Source organism: Phascolarctos cinereus, unplaced genomic scaffold, assembly GCF_003287225.1.
Source record: "Phascolarctos cinereus isolate Bilbo 61053 unplaced genomic scaffold, phaCin_HiC Scaffold_2;HRSCAF=192, whole genome shotgun sequence".
Taxonomy (NCBI): Eukaryota; Metazoa; Chordata; class Mammalia; order Diprotodontia; family Phascolarctidae; genus Phascolarctos; species Phascolarctos cinereus.
The window spans coordinates 110,066,027-110,079,024 of NW_027555625.1; the positions used below are offsets into that span (position 1 = coordinate 110,066,027).

A 12,998-nucleotide genomic window follows, 5' to 3' on the forward strand; every position below is an offset into this window, starting at 1 on the left:
CTCTATGCACTATGGTGCCACCTAGGTGCCCATCCAACAATAATGAATAATGAAGCATACTTCCACTTGAAAAAGCTACACTTTCAATCCTGAAATGGGACAGAGAATGCTAAGAATCACACAGTTTTTATACCATCTAAAAACATTTACTTAAGTATTGGCACTCTAATATGATATCCTAGTTGTCAAAGAAAAACAATTAATACTAATCTCTAGGGAAATAACATTTTATTGATTTATGGTTATTCTAAATCCAAACATTGCTCTGTCCAAACTGACCGAGTCCTCTCATGCCCTAGGATATCTCTCTAACACAAGTCATTTGAAGTTCTAATTTATAGAATTCTTGAACAGTCAAGATTGATCAAGGATCCAGAATTTAGGTAACAGTTCAGTTAACAGTTTACTTTACCAAATAGAGCAATAGTCATAACTGTGCTATATACCTTTGGAGAATCATTTTCATAAAACCACTCATTATCTCTCAAGATTTCTCCTTCCAGCTGGTCGGAAGCAAGCTGAATTATCAGTACAAAATGCAGAAACCTAGCAGGATAAATCAAAATTATATAGGAGCCAGATGGGGTACATATCATCCCCAATATTCTGTCTCCTGTAGAAGTGGTCCCGGTGAGTCTATAGGAGAGCTTACATCCAAATATTTTTATTCCATTTTAAAAAACAGATTTTATTTACTTGCACAAAAGTCTGTAGAACATTAAATTTTTTTTTAAAAAAAAGAATTGTAACTAGTCCTAGGACTGTTTCTATTTATGCCTCTTCAATTCAATTCAATAAACATTTATTAAGTGCCTACTAGGTGCCAGTCACTGTGCCAAGCACTGGTGATACAGGAACTCCTTTTCCTTCCTCAGTGAGTTCAACAGCTGGTTCACAATCTTTCTCTCTTCCCCAGCTTCTTTCCTCATACTATGGGGATTTCTATATACATAATAATGCTTCATCAAAGACTTCTCTATGAACCAATTCATCTCTACACTGTCCTTTTCCCTTGAGTCCTTGGCCCCTTATCATATAGTACCTCTATCAAATCTCAGCCTCGGATCACTTCAATTATCTGCTGCCTTCCTTCCTACTCTGTGTGTTGCTAAATGAAGGTGGAGAAAATCACGCAACCATTCTGACTGGTTCCACTACAAATTTATGTAACATCACCTCAACTGGGCCTTCATTGCTTCTAGGCAATCCTACCATACTTCCCTTATTAATTCGCTATTCTACTCACCACAGCAACTCTTCCAAAGCTTTTCATCCTTCCTCAAACCTTCCATGAATTCTCTCCTCCCCCTCTCAGCTGAGAACCTTGCCTCATGTTCTACTAGGGAAAAAAAAGACTATTCACCAAGAACCCTCTTTTCTCCCCTCTTCTTCATCTCATATCACTCAGAAACCTCCTGCCACTATGTCCTCCTTCACTCCATTTCACATGAAGAGGTGGCCCTTCTCCTTACCAAGGAGAACCCCCCCCATGCACAAATGATCCTGTTCCATCCCATCTCCTCCAGAAGATTGCCCTATCATCCCAACTCTCTCACTTAACTTGCATTATTCCCTTTATACTGATTGCTTTCCTTCAGCCTACACATATACTTGTATCTTCTCCATCCTCAAAACCCTTCACTTGCTCCTTCCAACCCCCCTAATTATTATTGCATATCTCTTCTGCCTTTTGTGGTTAAACTTCTTGAGAAGGCCGTCTACAGCAAATGCTTCCATTTCCTCTCCTCTCACTCTCTTCTTAACACTCTACAGTCTGGCTTCCAACCTCATCATTCCACCCAAACAGCTGTTTCCAAAGTTACCAACGATCTCTTAATTGCCCAATCCAATGCCTTCCTCATCCTTCTTGACTTCTTGGCAGGCTTTGATCACTGTTGATCATTGTTGACCCTCTTCTTCTTAGTACTCTCTTTTCTCTAGTTTTGCTGGACACCCCTCTCTCCTAGTTCTGCTGCTGCCTACCTGACTACTCCTTCTTAATCTCTTTTACTAAATCTTCGAGGTCCCTCTTCTCTCCCCCCTCTATGTTATTTCACTTGGTGATCTCATCATCTCCCATGGATTCAGTAATCATCTCTTTGCTCATGATTCTCAAATTTATTTATCCTATCTGACCTGACCTCTATGCTGATCTCCAATCTCACATCTCCAACTGCTTATTAAATATCTTGAATTGGATATCCTGTAGACATCTTAAACTCAAACATATCCAAAACTGAACTCGTTATCTTTTCCCAAAAACTCTCCCACCTTTCAAACTTCCCTATTACTATAAAGGGCACTGCCATTCTCCCACTAACCTATGCTTACAACATAGATGTCAACCTCAACTCCTTACTATATGTCACCCCACCCCAAATCAAATCTGTGGCCAAAGCCTACCAACTTCACCTTTGTGCCACTTCTCAAATATTCCGCCTTCTCTTCTCTGATACTGCCACTACCCTGTTGCCATGCCCTCATCTCCTCACACCTGGACTATTGCAACAGTCTGCTGGTGAGTTTGCCTGCCACTCTCCCCACCCAATCTGGCTTCCATTCAGATAGCAAAGTGATATTCCTAAAGAACAGGTCCAACCATGCCATTCCCCTACTCGATAAACTCCAACAACTCCCTATCAGCTCCAGAATCAAATACAAAATACTGTTTAGCATTCAAAACACTTCATAATCTAGGACCCCCTCCTTTCTAAGTCTTCTTATACTTACATCCTCCCCTCCTGGATATTTTTTGATCTAGTGATACTGACCTCTTTGGTGTTCCTCATACAAAGCTACTCCATCTCCTGGCTCCCAGCATTTTCATTGGCTGTCCCCCCACGTCTGGAATGCTCTTCCTTCTCATCTCCACCTCCTGACTTCCTTGTCTTCCTTCATGATCCAATTAAAATCCCACTTTCTAAAGAAAACTTTCCCAATCTCTCTTATAGAGCCTTCCCTCTATTGATTATTTCCAATTGAATAGTTTTAGTTAAAAATCAAGTGATTTGTTCTAGAATGTTCACTCCCCTAAAACTGTATTTTAACACATTATAAACTTTTCTTTGTTCAAGCTTTCTGTAAAAATTACCTTCTCTTCAAAAGACTTCCACAGCCAACTAAATAGAGGTGAAGAACCTTTTAAACCCTTATAAGAGGTTTCATGGAGCTAAACTGCCCAGTGTCACTGGCTTATGATCAGACTTATCAAATCTGACAATTTAAGAGAAAGTCCACCTTTGTTGAACACACAGCAAGAGGATATTTGTGCGTGTCTTTTTATGTCCATGTTTGTAACCACTTTGTGTGTCATATATGGTAAAACTTTAACTCTACTGGTGCAAGGTCTTCCTTTAACAACTATGGTCTATGATCATGTACAGAATCTGGGACTAAGCCAATTTTGGCCACACTAGTCCTCTGATGAATTCTTTACAGAAATGCTTCTGTTGCCCTCTTCTTATCATTGAGCAGCAGATTTCTAGGGACCAGTGGCCTAGTTCATGATCAGGAGCTTAATTGCTCCCAACCACTCTAGGAAATCCACAACCTTATAGCTAACTCACTGTCCAGGGATTCTCAGCTGGCTAAAAGGGACAAATGTGTTACTTTATTCGTTGTTGGTTGATAATTTATTTAGTGGAAATAAATATGTTCTGTTTACAGACATGAAGGCCTAAGCTAGCTAGCTTTAAGGTTTGCAAAGCACTATACAAATACTATCTCATTCACACAACAAGTTAGGTATTATTATTATTATTCCCATTTTGCAGCTGAGAAAACTAAGGCTCACAGAGGTTAAGTGACTTGCCCAGGACCACACAGCTAGTGTCTGAGGCAAGACTGAAACTCAGGTCTAGAGCTCTATTTACTGTATCACTTAGCTGCCTCAGTAGTGACCAAGTTTTTCTTTTCTTTTTTGTTTAATTATTTTTTTCTCAATTACATGTAAAAAAAATTTAACATTCATTTTTTAAAAATTTTGAGTTCCAAGTTCCTTCCCTTCCTCTCTCCCTCCCTCCATCCCTCATTGAGAAGTTAAGTAATTTGATTCAGGTTACAAATGTCCATATTAGTTATGTTGTGAAAGAAAAGAGAGAAAGGAAAGAAGGAAGGAAGTTTTTTTAAAAGTATACTTCAATCTGCATTCAGATTCCATTAGTTCTTTCTCGGGAGATGGATAGCATTTTTCATCATGAGTCCTTCAGAATTGTCTTAGATCATTGTATTGCTGAAAATAGCTAAGTGATTCACAGGTGATCATCAGACAATATTTCTGTTGCTGTGTACAATGTTCTCCCAAGTCTGTTCATTTCATTCTGCATCAGTTCATGTAAGTCCAGGTTTTTCTGAAAGCATCCTGCTTGTCATTTCTTATACCACAATAGTATTCTACAACAATCATAAGCAACTTATTCAGTCCTTTCCAAATTGATGGGCATCCCCTTAATTTTCAATTCTTTGCCACCACAAAAAGAGCTGATATAAATATTTTCATACATATGAGTCCTTTTCCTTTTTTAAAAAAATCTCTTTGAGTTACAGACCCAGCTATTGCTGGGTTAAAGGATATGCACAGTTTTATAGCTTTTTGGGCATAGTTCCAAATTGCTTTCCAGAATGGTTGGGTAAGTTTACTACTCCACCAACAGGGAGTTTTCCCACACCCCCTCCAACACTTATCATGTTCCTTTTCTGTCATATTAGCCAATATGATGTGTGGGAGGTGATACCTCAGAATTGTTTTAATTTGCATTCCTCTAGTCAATAATGATTTAGAGCATTTTTTCATATGGCTGTAAGTAGCTTTGATTGTTTTTTTGTCTGAAAACTGCCTATTCATATCCTTTGACCATTCATCAATGGTGGGATGCCTTGTACACTTACAAATTTGACTCAGTTCTATATATATTTGAGAAATGAGCCTTTATTAGAGAAACTTGCTGTAAAATTTTTCCCTAGTTTTTTGCTTTCCTTCTAATCTTAGCTGTATTGGTTTTGTTTTTCTAAAACCTTTTAATTTAATGTAATCAAAATTATTCATTTTACATCCTGTAATGCTCTCTTTCTCTTGTCGGTCATAAATTCTCCCCTTATCTATAGATCTGACAGCTAAACTATTCTACACTCCCCTAATTTACTTATGGTATCCACCTTTATTTACCTGTTCTGACCTTATCTTGGTAGATGGCATAAGATGTTAGTCTATACATAGTTTCTACCAAATTGCTTTCCAGTTTTCCCGGCAGTTTTTGTCAAATAGTGAATTCTTGTCCCAAAAGCTTGGATCTTTCAGCTTATCAAACACTAGATTACCGTGGTCATTTGCTACTGCGTTTTATGTACTTAATCTATTCCACTGATCCACCACTCTATTTCTTAGCCAGTACCAGATTGTTTTGATGATTATCGTTTTGTAATGAGTTTGAGATATGGTACAGCTAAGCCACCTTCCTTCAGTTTTTTTCATTGATTCCTTTGATGTTCTTCACCTTTTGTTCTTCCAGATAAATTTTGTTATTTTTTCTAGCTCTATAAAATATTTTTTGGCAGTTTGGTAATAGCAGTGAATAAATAAATTAATTTAGGTAGAATTGTCATTTTTACTATATTGGTACAGCCTACCCATGAGCAATTAATATTTTTCTAATTGTTTAGATCTCACTTTATTTGTGTGAAAAGTGTTTTTGTAATTATATTCATATAGTTCATGGGTATGTCTTGGCAGGTAGACTTCCTGGTATTTTATATTGTCTACAATTATCTTAAATGTAATTTCTCTTTCTATCTCTTGCTGAGAAGTGACTGATCTTAAAATAAGTACATTGCCACACAGTAAGGGTATATGATCCCTCAACATCACAATGTCCCTAGAAAGTGCTTGACTTCTTGCTTAAGAGATCTTCCTGGTAATTTTGGAATGCTTGAAAAAAATTGATCAATGGGGCAGCTAGGTGGCGCAGTGGATAGAGCACTGGCCCTGGAGTCAGGAGGACCTGAGTTCAAATGTGACCTCCGACACATAATACTTCCTAGCTGTGTGACTCTGGGCAAGTCACTTAACCCCAATTGCCTCACTTAAAAAAAAAATTGATCAAGACACTCTCCTGTTTGGGGGTGTTCAGCAGATCCTCAGGAATGGGAAACAAGGCTAGCAATACTGCCATTCCTCCAAAAAAGACCAGAGCACCTGTTATAGGGGTAAAGCTGGAGTCAGGCTCCCGTGGGCCAGTAAGCTTTGAGAACAGACCTTCCACTATGTAAGTGTACTGAATGTCCAACTACAGAAAAGCTCAGGGAGCCTCAGGGTGTCTCTGTCCTAGAAAAAGCTAGCATTTGTATCTTACCCGCTGGAGAAATGAAATGTATCAATTCTTACATAACATGGTTTGGCTGAAGTTTTTCTGAAAAGGATCTTTTAAATTAGGCGTGCTCTCAATTTATTATTGTGTGAACAAGTGATTTCTAGCAATGGAGTGTTTGCTTTGGATTTTCCATAATATCTGTTCAGAAAAATGTGCTGGGTCCTTAACAAAGATAAAGGTAGTTTATAAGTTTTTGTTTTTGTTTCCCCCCTCTAGTTACTGGGGGGGGGGGGGGAGAAAAAAAGCTTCAAGCTGTTCTGCAGCTGGAGGTTGCCAGCCTTACCTGGTACTAAGAACCACAGCATGTAGGTCTTGTTTTCTTAACTTTTCCCTACAATTTGGAGGGAAGGGTTATTTCAAATAACTTCAGGAAATGAAGCGACTCAGAAAAAGGTAATCAAAATGGTTTTGTGAGAAAAATATATATTTCATTTTAAGAGGTTGATTTATCTGACCACAGTGAACTTCTGAATGATCTGGTATAACTTAATTAGATTAGAACAAAACCACCTAGAAGGAATTAGAACATGCATTTTCAAGTTCTTAAGATACAAAATTGGAAACGTTTTACTTGGGAAAAGAGAAACTGCCTCTAAACTTGGATGTTTCCACTCTATTAACATAAAAGCAAAGTTTTGCAATGAATTTGAGATAGATATAGATATCCTGGGCTAATTTGCCAAACAGAAGAATTCAATGATAAAAATAAACTTGAACTGAAAATAGTTTGAAACATGATTTGGATGCAGAGAAGTATAAAGAAATCAATAGCATTTGAAAGGAAGTGAAATGCTGAATTTAAAGAGAAATGTGCTTCTGTGATTTGTAAGAATCAGTCTGAGTTAATCCAAATCAGTAACTAAATATGTAGGATTAAAGGAAATGAAAGATAGGTTTACATCAAGTGTATAGAAGACTTGAAGCTCAATTAGAAGACAAAAGACATTCATAAAGATGCCCTACCATGATAGAAAATGTAAAAATGCAATTCAATATGTAATGGCATTAATTCACCTAGAGCCCAGATGATCTTGTAGAAGGAAGAAAATAGAACGAGTGGAATTTCACTTAAATCAGGTCCTCATTTTTGCCAGCTATCAGAAGCTCCAGAGTGAAACAACTAAAAACAGAAGAAAAAGAAAAGCCCCAAATTACAGAAAGTGACAATGAAAGTTTTAGGGAATTTTGTAGTGGTGTTGGGATTTTTTAAATTAAAAAAAAATAGTGAAACAGATAAGATTTCTAGGCCTGAAAAACAATGAATACAGCTTGGTTCTCAAATTTGTCATGATTTCCAAACTTAACTTCACAGATTTGGAAAAGTAATTGGAATCATGTAAAACTGAGCAATTTAATCTGTCCTCCCATTCCTTTTCAGTCTTCTTATACCAGGTATTTTGAATAGGTTACAACAGTATATAAACCCCATTTCATTGATTAAATGAATTGTTTTGTAAAGAGCTTAGCGCAGTTCCTGGTACACAGTAGGCATTTAATAAATGCTTGCTCCAGCCATAAACGAACTTTCAAAGGAAAAATCCCTAGGACCAGATGGATTTACAAGCAAATTCAAGTAAACATTTAAAGAACATTTCATTCTGAAAAAATAAGGGGCCCTACCAAATTCCTTCCATGACACAAATATGGTCTTGATACCTAAACCAAGGAGAATAAAAACACGGGGGAAAAAATTTAGAACAATATACTTAATTAATATTGATGCAAAAAATTTAAGTGAAATATTAATAAGGCAACTAGAGCAACATATCACAACGATTATATACCAGGTTGGATTTTTTACCAGGAATGCAAAAGGTAATGCAGTACATGGGTAATGCAGTCAATAATGTAGTATAATTATTCTATAAGCATAATGGACCATATTAATAACAAAACAACAAAAAACATACGATTATATCAATAAATGCAGAAAAAGCTTTTGATAAGATACAGTACCCATTCCACAACACAGGAATAAAAAGAGGTTCCCTTAAAATAATAAATAGTATCTATCTGAAAGCAAGAAGTGTCATTATCTCTTTTTTAAATGTTTGCTACAAATGTGTAATTTTATTTAATTAGTTTTCATATTCTAGATCCTTGAGGGATAGAGCATCACTTGGATCCTGTGTCCAATGGCCTTGGCAGGAAGATTGCTTCTGAACTTGGCTCGAACCATTCCACTATTTCCACGACCTCAAGTAACTTTTCCCCAGATAACTCTTGTTCTGTTTCCCACCAGGAGTCACTGTGTTGTTTTTGGCTTTGCATACATAAGCACATCCCTTGCCCAAATAGAATTCAGTTTCATCCCGAGTATAGACTCCTTCAATTTTCAGAAGAGCTGTGTGTTCCCTCTGGTTTCATGAGCCTCGCTTGTAGCCAGCAAAAATGGCCTGCGACCACAGTCTTCCAGACATTATGCTGTTCTAGAAGACCTGTTTCCATCAGGCCTCCCTGGCTCCAAGATGGAGGAAAAAGGAAGCCGAAGTGTCATTATCTCTAATGGGGATAAGCTAAATGTCTTTCCAAAAAAGATTAGGGGTAAAGCAAGGATGTCCATTGTGACCATTACTATTCAAGAGAATGCTAGAAATATTAGTGCTAGCTATTGTAATAAGGTAAGACAAAGAATTGAAGAAATAAGCATAGCAAAAAAGAAATAAAATCATCACTTTTTTGCAGATGATATTATGGTTTACTTAGAGAACCCTAGATTCATCTAAAGAACTGACTGAAACAATTAACAACTTCAGCAAGGTTGCAGGATAGAAACCCACATGAATCATCAGCATTTCTCTAAATTACCAAAAAAAAAAAAAAACCCAGGAAGAGATAGAAAGAAAAATTCTATTTAAAATAACTTCAGATAGTATAAAATACTTGGGAGTGTAACTGCCACAAAATCTTTATGAATACAATTAAAAAGTAATCTTTACACAAATAAAGATAGAGCTAAATAATGGAGTCTTGTGGGTAGACTGAGCTAATGTAAGAAAAATGTTAATTCTACTTAAATCAATTTCTTTATTCGGTTCCATGCCAATCAAACTACCAAAGGATTACTTTAGAAAGCTGGAAAAAATAATTTTAAAATTTCATGGAAAATTTCCAAAAGTTAGTTGGAACCTGAATATATTACCTTGATGAACAATATTTGAGGAAGCGGCCGTATATACTTATAGCCTGGTATCCTGTCTCTCAGAGAAGAAAAAAGAAGCAATGAAAGGTCAAATGTATCAAAGGAATTTATGAAAAAAAGGTGAAAAAGAAAAGGGTCTGGCAGTTCCACACCTTAAACTAAACTACGAAGTTGTAATCAGGGGCTCTAGGTGGCACAGCGGGTAGAGCACCGGCCTTGGAGTCAGGAGGACCTGAGTTCATATCTGGCCTCAGACACATGACACTAGCTGTGTGACCCTGGGCAAGTCACTTAACCCCAATAGCCTCATCCAAAAAAAAAAAGTTGCAATCATCAAGACAATTTGGTATTAGAAATAGAGAGGTTGATTAGTGGAACAGATTAGGTACACAATATACATTTGCAAATAAGTGGAGGAGCCTAGGGCTTGATAAACCCAAAAATCCCAGCTACTGGGACAAGGACTCACTATTTGACCAATTTTGACCACTATTTGATGGAAAGCAATCTGTCAGAAACTAGGTAGAGACCAACATCTTATGCCATACATTAAGATAAGATAATGGACATTTATTGTTTGGTAAGAGATGATGAAAGGGAGTGTTTTAGAAAAACCTGGGAAGACTTACATGAACTGATGCAAAGTGAAATGAGCAGAGCCAGAAGAACAATACTATGAAGACAAACAACTTTGAAAGACTTAGGAACTCTGATGAACACAATAAAAGCAACCATAGCTCCAGAAGACTCATGATGAAACATAATACCTCCCTCCAAAGAGAAGTGATAGACTCAGAGTGCAGATTGAAATTTTTTTTTATATGACAAATGAGGAGAATTTGTTTTGCTTGACTCTATTTCTATATCTATCTATCCAACAATCCATCTAACTAGCTAGCTAGCTAGCTAGCTAGCTATCTAATCCCTGTGCCAAAGCCTATTGGCATAAGACACCTTCCTTATTGGTGGAGTTGAAGATCCTGCCCTGCATGAGGGGCAGGGCAGAGTTGGTGAGAGGTGAGAGAGCTCAACTTTTCACCAGTCCCCTTTATGTCCCCTTTGGGGACTCATTAAGCTTTGAGTCTTCTTTGAGTATCAAGTCACTTTGGGTGCTTCTGGCTTCCAGCTATCAAGAAAAAAGATGGAAGAGGCTAACCCCTCTTCAGGTTGGTGAAGGAAAAGACTCTGGGAAGGCATGAGAAGAGTGGGCAGTCTCCATCATGTCCCTATTCCCAGCTTGCTACTCTAGAGACTTTTGGGAATTTTCTCTTGGGTATGATCAAGGATACTCTCTCTTTGTTAAGCTGAGTTATCTTAATCCCAATGGGAGAGCTCCTTCACTCTGCATTATCTGGTAAATGTTCTCCTGTGTATACCTTCTCTGATGTCTGTTCTGCTATGGTATGCATAAATGAGTTTCTTTGCTATTTGCTCTGTGTGTCTGTTGTAAAATTTGTATTAGGTGGGAAAGGGGTTGCATATAGAGCTTGGGGTCCTCCTTCTCCCCAAAATGACAAAGTGGTCAAAAGTTAGATGGAAACTAATCATATGCCCTAGATGAACAATATTTAAAAGAGCAGATAGATATACTTCTAGTCTGGTACTACTTCTGTCTGAGAAGAGTGACATGGCTCCTAGCCCAAACTTCCTGCTTCCCATCCTGAAGAAGGGTGGAGGGGAGAAGAAGCTAGAGATGTCTATTCTACCTCCCTTTGAGTCACACACAACAATTTGAGTGCTGCATGTGGGTCTCACTACACATGTGGGATACATACTCCTTCTGCTACATATGAATTTGCTTTGCTTGGCTATATATGTGTATACACACATTTTTTCTTATATACATTTCTTCATATATATGTATATATTTGATACAAACCAGATATATACAGGATAAATTAGAGATAATAGGGCTACTGTTTTCTAGGTAGCTAGGTGGTGTGCTGGATAGAGTGCTGAGCCTTTAGTTAGGAAGACCTGAGCTCAACTCATTTCTAGCTGTATCATTCTGGGCAAGTCACTAAATCTCTGTCTGTCTCAGTTTCCTCAACCATAAAATGAAGATAGTAATGGCTTCCTCCCAGTGTGGTTGTGAGGATCAAATGAGATAATTTTGGTAAAGCATTTAATGCATTGCCTTGCACATAGTAGGTGTGTAATAAATACTTGTTCCCTTCAAATCCCTCTTCCCTGTCCCTCCACTAATTTTTCTTCCATAGTTCTACTAACAAAAAGTAGTATACATCTCTTGCTTATAATTGGTATAATATGGTTCCAATTTTGTTATGGTATGGTACTGGCATGAAAGTATTCAAATCTTCAGTCTTTGTCATTTATATTCAGTTTATCTGCTTATTAGTGGTCGGCTTCATTTGAATCAAAGTCTCTCCAGCAAAAGGGGTTGGAGGGAGGGGATGGTGGTATTAATAATTCTACTTTGTTCTGGTTTATCTTGCCTTCTTTTTGGTACCAGAACCTGAAGGAGTGTACTACCTCTACTGTCCTCAACACCAGGATGGTCACCATAGCAGTTTCAAGATGGGACTATCTATAACTACTAATTGATTTTTAAAGTTTTTCCATCAAAAAGTATAACTTTAATAAATTTTATTTCCTTTTTTTAAAAGAATCTTTTTTAAAAAACAAAAACAAACAAAAACTTAACTATGTACGTGATGTGACCAGATCATCTTGGAAGTATTCTGCTTAATAGGAAATCTTTGTTTTTAATTCATGGAATGGAAAGAATTTAGTATTACTGCAACCACTTAAAAGTTATTTTTAGTTCTTTTGGTTATTATGGCTTTTCTGAATGAAGTTTATGCTACATCCTGTTCAAAGTACCATAATAATATCTAAAAGTGAATTATGTTGGACATTTCTAAAATAGAATTATAGTTTTGATTCTTAGGAACACACTTGCATGATGCCAACAAGGGTGCTAACCCAAATAATGGTATTATCAGAGCCTGATTCATTAACATTTCAGGGTTATTTGTTCAGTTGTTCAATTGTGTCCAACTCTTCATGACCCCATATACTGTATTACACCAGGCCCTTCTATCTTCCACTGTCTCCCAAAGTCTGTCCAAACTCATGTTTGATTATTAACGTTAGAGACAAATAATTTTTTCTCATTTTATTCAATGGAGTTCAGATAATTTTTTTTAAAAATTCGTGTTCTACAGCCAATTGCACAGGTGAAAAAAAAACCTGCTTTTCGTACTTCAATATAAGTGTTAGCATGTCAGTTCATCTTTTGTAGCCTCACTGCAAGCATCCTAGGTTCAACTCTAAGAGCAAATAGGAAGACAAAGTTGATATTTATCTCATTTTGTTTCTATGTGATTTTTATTTTTTCTGCTAGCTCTTTGTGTTTTGAAAGTTTTTAAATTCTACATAGCTTAGAAAGTATGAGTATTTTGCACGGCAACATTTGTTTAAAATGTTCTTAAATTGTTTGGATTAATGTCATGTCTGAGTGGTTTTAA

General features: G+C 37.0%; 1 pseudogene; it reads right to left on the reverse strand.

Annotated features, from left to right (window-relative positions):
- Window positions 1-8,448: 8,448 nt before the first annotated feature.
- Window positions 8,449-8,785, reverse strand: LOC110207523 (large ribosomal subunit protein eL33 pseudogene; annotated as a pseudogene).
- Window positions 8,786-12,998: the final 4,213 nt, after the last annotated feature.